We start from the raw sequence: 12,857 nt of genomic DNA, 5'->3' as shown, positions 1-12,857 counted from the left end.
CAACAGCTGACATGGACAGGCCTACCCCAAGGCTTCAGGGACAGTCCCTACCACTTTGGTCAGGCCTTGACATAGGATTTAACTGTTTGTAATTTGGGGATAGCACTCTCTTACAGTTGGATAGAAGCCTCCCCTACCTCCAGGAAAACTGCTGACACCATCGGAAACTGCTGACACTGTCACTTCCATCCTCATTAAGCAGATCATTCCTAGGTTTGAACTTCCTGCCTCCATCCAGTCAGACAACGGTCCAGCCTTCACTTCTCGGATTGTTTAACTAGTTTCCAAAGGCCTTAACAGCACTTGGAGGCCCCACATCCCCCACTGACCCCAATCCTCGGGTAAGGTTGAGAGGCCTAATGGCATTCTCAAGGATCATCTCACTAAACTTGCTATTGAACGCAGACTATCCTGGCCCAATCTTTTGCCATTGGCCCTCACCCAAATTCGGGCAACTCCTAGAGCCCCCTCAGGCCTTAGCCCCTTTGAGCTGTTCTATGGATGCCTTTCTTAATCAACTAAAACTTTCCTGTCACTCCTCCCCCCCATTGTGTCCCACCTGCCCTACTCCACCATGATACTTGGAGATTCAAAGTCAGAGAGACATATGTCCAAGGCATATGTAACGAGACATATGTCCTCGTTACACTCACCTAGTTTCTTCAGTCGATTACGCCCCTACCGGATGTAATGCATCTATCTTCCTTCCCCTCTCCTACCAGAATTCTGAACTTTTAAAAATAGCCACTAGGCCTTACCTTTGCTTCTTATATGATCAGACAGAGGATTACTGCAAATGGTGGCCCAAAACCTATGGGGGATGCCCCTACTGGTCATGTAACGTTCATAACCCACATGCATGCATTGGGGAGTCCTGCGTTGGAAATTTCAGATTGATCTCGGGGGGCTATCAATTGGCTATCACTGACCCTAACCCTCCATGCTGGACTTCTAGGGTAAATGCTTCCTTCTACTGTGACATATCCTCTCCCACCCCCTGTGGCTCCATCTCCATCTCCCGAGAGCTTCAACCCTCCCAGCCCTCAGTAGCTATAATCTCTACTGATATAAAGCATTCTGAACAGCAGTTGTAAGACTCCATACAGGATCCATATGAGCCTAATGTCGGGAGTCCACCACAGTATTCATGGCTACGACTACTTACTGAAACTGTAACCTTCTTAAATCTAACCCTCCCTGCCATCACACCAACTGATTGCTACTTATGCGCCTCTCTAACTCGACCTTTGCTTGCAGCGGTTCCCTTGAACTTCTAGGCTTCTGACCTCTCAAATTTCTCCACTCCATCTGCCCGCCATTCTCTCTGAACCCTTTCACCCGAAGCTCCATTATGGGAGCCCGAGGAGTCTAACCATACTGTGATTCCCCAGTGCTGCCTCCTGGGCTTGGGTGTCTCCCAGTCAAAGTTTTGCCACTCTAACATCACCTTTAACTTCACCCTCTATGCACCACTTGGCTCATTCTTCTGGTGTAATGGTTCTCTCATCACTATCTTATTCACCAACACCTCTACCCCATGTATACTGGTGACACTTGTCCCGCAATTGACTCTCTATACCCCAGCTGAAGTGCAGGCCCTCTCGTCTCCCCCAGTGCAGAATAAGCGGGCTGCTTTCCTTCCAATACTGGTGGGTCTCTCACTGGCTGTATCTGCAGCGGGAGCAGGAATTTCTGGTGGAGCTCTAGGACACTCCTTATGGGCTGTACAGGACTTAAGTTCTAAACTTGAACAAGCGCTCACTTCTACGGCAGAATCTCTGGCATCTTTACAAAGGCAGGTCACATCCTTGGCTCAAGTTACTCTTCAAAATCGACGAGCTATAGACCTACTCACAGCCGAAAAAGGTGGAACCTGTCTTTTCTTGAGGGAAGAATGCTGTTACTACATCAACGAATCGGGCCTTGTGGAAACTAATGTAGTCAAGCTCACCGACTTGGCTACCTCTTTGAAAAATCCACCAAACCAAAACCCATTTGCCACCTTCTTTTTAGCCCACTTCCAATCGTGGCTGTTGCCTCTTTTAGGGCCCATATGTCTTCTTTTCCTGATGTGTCTGTTCCTGCCCTGTTTGCTTCGCTTCCTACAGGGCCAATTACAGAAGATCTCTAACCAAATTTTCAACCAGCCTCTGCTTAGGTACTACCAGCCTCTGATGACCAATGAGCCCCCAACATCTTCAAGAGAACAGCTCACTCATTGCTGAAGCTCACTACCAGGCGCGATGGAATGCAACGGACATTGGACAGTGGGAGACAATGAGCCCAGAGAACCTCTTAATCTGCCATCCTGGATTCTTGAGCCTTTATGTCCTTTTAAGCCTCCTCATGGCCCTTGGCCTTTTCTCTGTCAGTCCCCCGACATGGAACTTCTGCCCCAAACTGACATTTGGTTTAATTTTTATCTTCATCCTGCTTTTGTTTGCTCTGATCTTCTTCAGGTGCTGGTGATGCCATGTCAAGGCAACGGTTCCAATGTTTCCTAGAGTCTCTGTTACAGGACCAGTGGCTGATACTAACAATCTCCTCCATCCAGGACTGGTTCGACGCCATCGATGACTTCTGGTTTCAGGGAACTTTCATAGACTTCACCCCTATGGAAGTAGCTGTCTATAGCCACTGGGTTTTATTTCTGGTTGCCATGATATCCCCAGACCTGCCCCCCCCCCCAACATTCCTCCACTTCCCCTTCTAGGCCCTGCCGTCCCCGCACAGCCAGAAGCAGCCAGATCTGACTAACAACGCCCCAATTCCTAAGAAAACAAAAAGGGAGGAATGTTGGGAAAACATAAGCACCCCAGAGAAAAACCCCAGCATGACGTCTAACGACCCCCTTTCTCCTCTTTGTTTCTTTCACTGGTGCGAAACGTTCCCGCGGGTGCCAACGTTCAAACCCTGCTGGTGGGAAGCCTTAGCCCCAATTAGAATTAACTTCTTGGGCTCCGGAACTGACATATGGAAGAGCTTGCCAATAAACGGGCAACCTGTTATCTACCTCAGCCCTGCGACCTCTCCTTAGACCTATATAAACACACAGCCTTTTGTAATAAAGTGGAAAACTCTTTGGTGATCTGTGTCATGTGGTGCGGCATCTTCCAGTCTTACAAAGTGTAAAATCAAGGGTCTCCGTGTAGTGACTTTACTGCATTCAGTTTCCCTTTTTTTTTTTTTTGTTTTGTTTTTTAAGGTAAAAAGAGATGGAGCGATCCTTACAGTGCAGAGAAGGAAGGCAGGAGTTCCCCGAAGCAAAAGGGGCTTCGGCAGCTGCTGGGAGTCCCTCAGTCCCTCCCTTTACTTACAGGATTAGCTCCTCTGGTTCCATCAGACCCCAGGCACTCTTGTCTGTCTCCTAACTCTCCAGTAGTCAGCTCTCAAAAGTTCATCTTACATCCTTCGCCTGCAGTTGCTGGAGTGCCAGGTTTCCCCAAGAAAGCAGAACGGGGGCTGCTCTGGAGTCCCACCTGGGGTGTCAAAATTTGTAACTGAAAGTTCGGTTTCTGTCCGCAAAGTCAATTAATGACAATTTAATAATGAGGGAAGGATTTTGAGAAAAAGGAAAAAGAAAATTCATTGCTTTGCTAACAAAGGAGAAACAGGGGACTCCTGTCCCAAAGGCTGTGACTCTCTTGATCTGGAGGGACAAGGGGTTTTAAAGAAATTTTGTTAAGAGTTACATTTCGGTAGGGGTTCCCAGGGTGCCCTGATGGCAGGTTAGGATTCACTTGTTAACTTGGGAGCTATTCATTTCCCAGATCCCCAGCAGGCATCTCCCTCCTGCAGTGGGTGTGCTCAAGGCAGCCAACTAGGGAAGAAAAGAAAACACTGCTTCCCCAATCCTGCTTAACAAAGGGGAGTAAAGTTTGTCAAAGTTCCTCAAAACACAGCTCAAAGAAGTATTAGGCTTACTTATTACCCATTTTGTTGTTCAACTGTCTTAAGTTTCTACTAGAAAAGGCAGAAAAAAGATAAAAAAAAACATAAAACATAAGGAGAACAAGAACCAGGTGCCAAAACCCAGGGAGAAGTGCAATATCTTGCTAATTCCAGATAGGAGTGTGTGTGTGCCTCATCAGGCACCTCTCTGTCCCTACCAAACCAATACCAAAGGACAGTGCAACATTTCACTACTGTCCTGGACAGGAGCACATTGTGTCTCACCAGCCACCTCACTGTCCCCACCAGAAGGAATTCCTTACCAACCAATACCAGAGGACAGGAGTGAGTATGTGCCTCGCCAGGCACCTCACTGTCTCTAGAAGAGATCTCTCTTAACCCAATACCAGATGCTATAAGGGAGCCACTTTCCTATGGAGGTCTCCTCCCCTGAATACTTGCTAATTTTTTTAGTGCAGCAGTTCACTCCAGCAATCTGATGAACTGAAGGCACATCCCAGGGCCTTGGAACATTGCAAGTTGTGCACCCCCTGGGGCGGCACTCCAGCCCCGGAGTCCCAGAGCGAAGGTTTTCACTGAAGAGCTCCGGTGATCTGATCTCACTGGGGCCTCCAGATGTTAAACCCCGACACAAAGACCACCAATTCCAGTTTTAAATAAAATTAAAGCAAGCTTGTATTTGTATAAACTGGAACTGGCCAGGACTGTCTCTCCCCAAAACCCTGGGCTAGAGAACAGTACCCCAGGTCTCTTGGAGCAGTTTTATAGCACAAAAAGTTGCAAAAGGGGGTGTCTTGAGAACTTACAGCTAACAGGATTTTGACTAACATAATACAAAGGCAGATAGTAGGTTAATGATCTACATGGTTTAACATTTCAAGGTAGGGAATAAATTTAGATCCCAGCATCAGAATTTATGAGGCACTACTGAGGTTTCAGAGAGGGTTGTTATCTGGTCAGGGGGAGCCAGGCATGGGTGAGTTCAAGGCATAGGCAGGAATTTCAAACAAGTTTATAAATCGCAGTAATTTATAGTAAAACAGAAATTAACTTTTCTTGACTTTGTGATGAGATGGCTCCCAAATTTAAGATGGCATTAGTCTGGGTTCATCACTTACCACATTCGGTTTGTGATAATTTGTTATAGCAGCAATAGCAACCTAATACAGGCACTAAAATACTTTGGCAGAGACACTGATTTCTGGCATGACAGTGTGAGGCCCTCCATGTACTATTGAAACTAGTAAAATTGTAAAAACAAAAGTAAAAACCCATTATTTGAAGTCTCTGGAAATTGTTATAAGGACAGACATCCAATAGGGGAATGTCTATTTAACAAAATCTGTGAAAACTTAGTTTTAAAAAAACAACATAAATTTGGAGCTGGGTTGCGACTCAGTGGTAGAGCACTTGCCTAGCACATGTGAGGCCCTGGGTTCGATCCTCAACACCACATAAAAATAAATAGATAAAATAAAGCCATTATGTCTATCTACGACAAAAAAATAAATAAACAGTAATCCATAAATACCTGGGATAATTCGATCAAGACCTTTCCCTGCTTTTTCTCCTCTCTGCCATGCAGGACAGAAGTACCCTTCTTGTCTGAAGCCAAGAACACGGGGCTCCCTTTCCCCAACTCCCACTCAGAGGAGTTTCTTCCCGGGAGCGTGGTTGGCATTTCTCTCCTGCTTTTGTTCACCTGTTGCTGAAACTAAGCTGCAGACAGTGCAGTTGGGAGGTGGAGGCTCCTTTCCACCCAGGTCCATCAGAGAAGATAGCCAGACAGCCGTGAGCAAAGAAGGTGGGCAATGGAGACTCAGGCCCCACCCTAGGGGGCACCTAATTGCCCACCTAGGGACCACCTTCGTGTGGTCAAACAGGTCCCTGTCAATCTGGGGAATGGACATAGTTATCCCTGAGCAACCAGAGAATGCTCAGAATACCAGTGCTTCCTCCCTGGACCCCAGATCATAATATCATTTGCATCGTTATTTGACCCCCCACCCCCATGGTTTTGGGTTTTGCTTAGACGCTGGGGAAAGTTCCAACATGGTGAAATTGGCAAAGGGGCACTAAACTTAGGTGGGAAACAAACATAACTGTCCCAAATGAATATTATTATTTTTATTACTTTAATATTATTATTTTATTTAAAGGATGGTAGGATCCCAAGCAGGCCTCAAAGCCCCATAGGGCCCACAGTGTGGAAGATATGAGGCTGTCTCATATCTTCTCTGAAGTGTAAGATTGTTCTGTTAAGTAAATGTGTTGTGGGGCTGGGGATGTGGCTCAAGCGGTAGCACGCTCGCCTGGCATGCATGCGGCCCGGGTTCGATCCTCAACACCACATACAAAGATGTTGTGTCCGCCGAAAAAACTAAGAAATAAATATTTTAAAATTTCTCTCTCTCTCTCTCTCTCTCTCTCTCTCTCTCTCTCTCTCTCTCTCGACCACAGTCTTTCTTTGGTGAAGATAAGAACCAAGAAACCTCTGCCCAGGAACACGTTCTTGGAACACAGGTTCTGCCTGGGGCCAGGTGCTCCTGAGCACACTGGGGCTCTGTTTGTCCCTGCCCTTGCTCCCTTGCTCCCGTGGTGCTGGCTGGCTGCACACCAAGAGGCAAAGGGCAGGCAAGAGGAAACCACCTCAGGCTACTGCCCCGCCCGGCTCAGCCCTCCTCTCCTACAGCATGCCAGATCCAGAGCAGTGACCCAGGAGGAGAATTAGGCTAAAACACAGCTTCTTGCCTCTTCCCGAAGGAGCTGACTTCATTGGTAATAGAGCTCTGAGAAGTTCTACTCAAAGACACTCTCAAGAAGAGAGGAGAATGTGGTGAAAGGAACTTGGAGGATGAAAGGAAAGTGACCACAACACTCAGAGCCACCAAGAGATCTTTATTGCAGCAGTGCAACAGAGGAGAAGAGAGAGAAAGAGAAAGAGAGAGAGAGAGAGGAAGCACGCGCAAGAGAGAGACAGAGAAAGCAAGAGAGAGCAAGAGAGATAGAGAAAGCAAGAGAGAGAGGGGCCCGGCAGGAGGGAGTTTTTATAGCCCAAATCTAATGAGGTCTCTGGGTCTGCAAGCTGCCTTGTTGGCACAAGGGGGGTTATGTGTTCGGCCTTGAGCAGGGGGTTGAGTGTTCAGCCTTGAGCAGGGGGGGCGAAGCGTTCAGCCTTGAGCCGGGGCTTGGGCGTTTGGGCTTGAAGCAAACAGGTGATAAAGAGCCAGACAGAGAGTTTGAGTGGCCAGGTCACCCTGCAGCTAACTTTGTTTGGCATGCCCTGCAGACAGCTTACTCAGCCTGTCCTGCACCTAACATTCCTCCCTTTTTGTTTTTCTAAGTGACATGGGGGACAGCGTAAAGTCCTCTGGCTACTTCCTGCTTAATGGTGGGTGGTGTTGGGCCTAGAAGGGGAAGTGGAGGAATGTTCCGGGGACAGGTCTGAGAACATCAGGGCAGCCAGAAATAACACTCAGTGGCTATAATAACTACTTTGGTAGGGGTAAAGTCCATAAAAGTTCCTTGAAGCCACAAGTCGTTGATGGCATCAAACCAGTCCTAGATGGAGGAGATTCTTGGTATCAGCCATTGGTCCTGTTGTAGGGACTCTAGGAAGTATCAGAGGTGGCTTGGTTGAATCCAGTAATGTTAAGGGTGACAGCCCGATTTCAGCCAGTGGAAGAGCAATCGCCTTGACCCATAAACTGAGAGTGGGTGGTGTCATCCTGGTGGTTTGGTTGTAGAAGTGGCATCTGTGGTTTGAGATAAAAACTTGAGAGAGAATAATGATTAGTAAAAGAAGAAGAGGGTTGGTGAGAAATTTTGAGTTTGGTGGGCGTGGTGGAAGTCCAGGACTGGACATTTGGAACAGGTGCCTTTTTAAGTACCAGAGAGAGTGTCTAAATGCTTGGTTACCATTGGGGTAGTAAGTATGACTGTATGGGGTCCCGTCCATCAGGGTTCCAACGATTGAGAATGTAGTTCCTGAATTAAGACTGAGTCACCGAGTTGAAGAGGGTCCAATTCAGTTTGTGGTTGTGCTGGGATTGAGGCAAGGTGCAGGAAGGCACCCGTCTGTGTGTTCCCTTAGGAGTTTGCATAGAAGTGTGAGATAGGACAGGTAGGACACAAGGGGAAGAGGAGTGATTGGAAAGCTTTGGGTGGTTAAGAAAGGGTACTCATAGAATTAATCAAAGGGGCTAAGGCCTGAGGGAGCTCTTGGGGCTACCTAAAATCAGGTGAGGGCCAACGGCAGGAGATTGGGTCAGGAGAGCCTAAGTTCAATAGCAAGTTTAGTGAAATGATCTTTGAGAATGCCGTTAGGCCTCTCAACCTTACCCAAGGATTGGGGTTAGTGGGAGATGTGGAGACTCCAGGTGATGTTGAGGCCTTTGGAGACTAGTTGAACAACCTGAGAAGTGAGAGCTGGACCACTGTCTCACTGGATGGAGGTGGGAAGTTCGAACCTGGGAATGATCCCCTCAATGAGGATGGAGGCAATGGTGTCAGCAATTTCCCTGGATGTAGGGAAGTCATCTATCCAACCTGAAAAAGTATCAACCAAAGTAAGTAGGTAGTGAAACTTTTTGTGCCTAGGCATATGAGTGAAGTTGATCTACCAGCCTTTGCCTGGCTAGTGGCTCCTCATCTGATGCCTGGGGAGTTTAGGTTTGATGCTTCCTTGTGGGGATATTGTAGAGCAGACAGAACAATCAGAGTGGACCTGCAGGAGAGTAGTTCTCATTCCTAGGAAGTGAAAGAGGGATTGTAAAATCTGGAAAAGGGGTTAGGGAGGGTTTTAGGTGGGGGCAGAGTCTCTGGAGCCAGAGGAGTTGATCATGAGTCATAGGTCTCTGTCTTGGGCATCAGGGGCTGGTAGTGTTAAAGAAGTAATTGATTGACTGACTGGTTGGTGAATTTGTGTATCTGATCTTGCAGGAACTTCTGTAGGCAATTTAACATACATGGTCCTATTAGGAGAAACATAAAGAGGACTAATAAGGGTCCTATGAGGGGGAGAAGCCAAGGCCATACTTGACTGAACATTCCCCATGGAGCCTGTTGGCCTAGTTGCTGTCTCCTCTTTTCTAGCTGTTCTTGTCCTTCATTACTCCCAGGAATGACTGGTTTTGGCTTAACTGGTTTTGGTAGGTGTTTAAGATCAAGTTGGTCAAAATTGACTTTGTTTCTATCTATTGTTAAGAGTCAGCCAAGTTCCCATAGGGGTCACTCGTGGGGGAACTTGAGAGCAGCTTCTCTTAGTTCTGCTAGTGCCATCTGCGCTAGGATGGGTCCAGGTCTTGCTTGACCATGTGGCTTCCCTTGGAAGCATCAGGGATGTCTCCCTTCTCCGGTGACCCTCCTCTTCATAGCAAATGCACGGATTGGCTTTTCATTCTCTAGTGGTCTCATTAATCTCCCTGATCAGGAGGTTATGTGGCCCAGAGTTGCAAAGCTCTTTAGAGAAATTCCCTGTTCCCTGGATTCAGACTGACTCAGAGGGCCAGAGCCAAATATTGGTTTTCTTGGCCTTTTTAATTTAAGTTTAAGTCTTGATCTTAAACATCCAGCAAAGTCAGTTTCACCTTAAATTAAGAGTATTGGGCTTTAGCTGAAGTCTGGCCTACTTTGGAGTCATTCTGACATGTAGTAAGATGGGAGGCACAGCCTTATCTCAGGTAAGCCAGGGCTCTTTATAAATCTAAGGCAAAGTGTTCTAGTATTGAAGCTGATCCTTTTTAAAAAATATTATTTTATAAAGTTTACATATATTGTTGTTTGAGGTCACATGAATACTAGCTAACATAATATATTACATTTAAATTGTACCCACTTTATTGAACTTTATATTAATCTTATTGATAACACGTCTTCTTTAGTTGTCTAAAGGATAAGTGGGCTTGGGTGCTATATTTGATCAATTTTTTGGGTTTGATGTCAGATGTCAAGGAGAGGGTTTTGAGATTATCCAAGAGGTATTGTAGGGGAGAGTCGACCGGCAGAGAGGACACATTACCCATGTCACAAACGTAGTATAAGGAGGAGGGAAGGGGATGCAAACAGTATAGAGGAGAAGGAAGGAGACGCAACCGTAGTATAAGAGAGAAGGAGGAAACTGATTTATTGGCAAAAGGGGCGTCCCCGCTAGAGCCAAAAATCAGGAGTGCCTTAGTGGCAGGTTCGAGCTGCAGAGATTGGTCGTCACCGAATCCTGACAGTCGAAGCTCTCATCCTGGACAGAGCCGGAGCTGTGGGAGACCTTGGCCAAGGCTTTTCGGGACCCCTCCTGGAGAGGCCGGAGACTCCCTGGGCCGGAAAGAGGGGAAAGAGAGAGACAGGGGAAGAGAGAGGAAGGGGAGGGTAAGGTTCTCTCTAGCAGCCGAGTCTTGAAGGTGAGGACTAGGACTTTAGGAGAGCCACAGAGATGGTGAAGGTCTGGGTGGGATGTGATGTTCGGTTGTCTGTTACGTGTCCCTGGAGGTTACACAGTCCTTTGAGGGAGACCTACAAAGCCTATGCTGGTAAACTACCAGCTGGGAAGGGAAGGGAATAATTTTGAATCCAGGAGTCTAATCTGCCCTAGGAAGGAGTCCCTGAGGGCCACCATAGCCTTGAAGGCTGTGGTGGGGTGTTTTCCTCCCCGCAGGTGGGCAAAGAGGTTTGCCGGACAATCAACGGTCAAATCCTCTCCAGGAAGGGGAAACTCACTAAGGCTGGTGGTGGATGGAGTTCTGGCGATCGAGAAAATGGGTTCAGGTCGTCCGGTGAGTGGCATTTCCGAAGGAAGAGGGACCCAAAAGTGGGTTTTAACCCTCTCGCGGGTTTCAGCACCAATGAAAGGAAAGTGACCACAACACTCAGAGCAACCAAGAGATCTTTGTTGCAGCAGTGCAACCGAGGAGAAGAGAGAGAAAGAGAAAGAGAGAGAGAGAGAGAGGAAGCGCGCGCAAGAGAGAGACAGAGAAAGCAAGAGAGAGCAAGAGACATAGAGAAAGCAAGAGAGAGAGGGGCCCGGCAGGAGGGAGTTTTTATAGCCCAAATCTAATGAGGTCTCTGGGTCTGCAAGCTGCCTTGTTGACACAAGGGGGGTGGGTTACGTGTTCGGCCTTGAGCAGGGGGTTGAGTGTTCAGCCTTGAGCAGGGGGGCGAAGCGTTCAGCCTTGAGCGGGGGCTTGGGCGTTTGGCTTGAAGCAAACAGGTGATAAAGAGCCAGACAGAGGGTTTGAGTGACCAGGTCACTCTGCAGCTAACTTTGTTTGGCATGCCCTGCAGACAGCTTACTCAGCCTGTCCTGCACCTAACAGAGGAGATTCAAGATACAGTTTTCTGCAGGAGACAACCAGAGAAAGAGAACTGGGAGGAGCACCCTGGTGGCAAATATCAGACCCTGACCTAGAACTGTCACAGATGGCCTTCATCCACTTACGAAAAACTCACAGCAACCCTATGAGTTAGCGTGGTCATCATCCCATTTAGCAGTTGGGAAAACCAAGGCACAGCAGCTAAGGCAGTTACCAAGGTCCCCCGGTTTGTAAGTGGAAGGTCCAGCATTCCATGTTGAACAGAGCCTCACAGAAATATGGGACTCCATGAAGGACACCAATTTACATGTACCAGAGGGATCAAAAAGAGAGAAGACAAAATATTGAAAGAAATGATGGCCAGAAACTTCAAATTTTATAGAAAAACAGCACCTGCGTATCCAGAAAGCTAGTGGACTCCAAGGAGAATAAACATAAACTCAAAGATTAAAAGACACATCATAGTAAAAATGCTGAAAGTCAAAGACAAAGAGGGAATCTTGAAAGACACAAAAGAGAGCCCTAGAAAGTGACACAATTATAAAAGATAGTATAAAGACATGTTTTTTTTTTTCTTTTTATATTTTATTTATTGCCCCCCCCCTCCCGCCCCGTATTAGGGATTGAACCAGGGACACTCTACTACTAAGATACACCCTTAGCCCTTCTTAATTTTTATTTTATTTTTTGGTACCAGGGATTGATCCCAGGGACACTTAAGCACAGAGCCACATCCTCGGCTGTTTTTATGTTTTATTTTGAAACAGGATCTTGCTAAGTTGCTTAGGGACTCACTTAGTTGCTGAAGCTGGCTTTCAATTTGGGATCCTCCTACTTCAGCCTCCCAAATCACTGGGATGACAGGAGTGGGCCACCACACCTGGCTTTTATTTTTGATTTGAGAGAGGTCTAAGTTTCTGAGACTGGCTTGAACTTGCCATTCTCCTGCCTCAGCCTCCCAAGTCATGAGGAATCCTGGCATGCATCATCATGCCTAGTGTTCCTCTCCTAACTTCTTTAAAAAGCAGTTGTGGGGGCTGGAGCTGTAGCTCAGTGGTAGAGCGCCTGCCTCGCACATGTGAGGCAGTGGGTTCAGTCTTCAGCACCACATTAAAAAAAAATAAGATATAGGAAAAAAATAAAGTATATTAAAAAAAAAAATGCAGTTGTGGATCCCAGCAGCTCAGGAGGCTGAGGCAGGAGGATCAAGAGTGTTCAAAGGCGGCCTCAGCAAAAATGAGGCGCTAAGCAACTCAGTGAGACCCTGTCTCTAAGTAAAATACAAAATAGGGCTGGAGACGGGGCTCAGTGGTCAAGTGCGTCTGGGTTCAATCCTTGGTACAACAAAAACAAAACAAAAAACAGCTGTGGAGCTATGGATACAGTTTGGTGGTAGTTTTTGACAAGCATATACAAAGCCCAGTCAAACCCACAGCATGCGCACACACACACAAAAAAAAGAAGGAAAAGAAAAAAGCAAACGTGTAAAATAATGTGTACAAAAGTGGGCCTGAAATATCCAGAAATGTAATATATTTGCCAATGAAGCACATAGGTGGTTGCAAGCAAAGTTTATTGAGCTACATCAATGACTACAGATGATAAAATAACAGTTATAGCAATGTATTATTTCATTTGTAA

The 12,857-nt window shown here is 46.8% G+C and overlaps 1 long non-coding RNA gene across 1 annotated transcript; it reads right to left on the bottom strand.

Moving 5' to 3' along the window:
- Positions 1 to 6,790: 6,790 nt before the first annotated feature.
- LOC124084596 (uncharacterized) lies at positions 6,791 to 10,941 on the bottom strand. Its single transcript, XR_006849144.2, has 3 exons — positions 10,624 to 10,941; positions 8,254 to 8,460; positions 6,791 to 7,686 (listed from the first exon to the last, which is right to left on the bottom strand). It is a non-coding gene; the product is annotated as an uncharacterized LOC124084596 (long non-coding RNA).
- Positions 10,942 to 12,857: the final 1,916 nt, after the last annotated feature.

Source organism: Marmota monax, unplaced genomic scaffold (assembly GCF_021218885.2).
Source record: "Marmota monax isolate L192 unplaced genomic scaffold, Marmota_monax_Labrador192_F-V1.1 WCK01_AAM20220418_F8-fsc00022, whole genome shotgun sequence".
Taxonomy (NCBI): domain Eukaryota; kingdom Metazoa; phylum Chordata; class Mammalia; order Rodentia; family Sciuridae; genus Marmota; species Marmota monax.
This window is presented reverse-complemented; position numbering and strand designations above follow the sequence as displayed.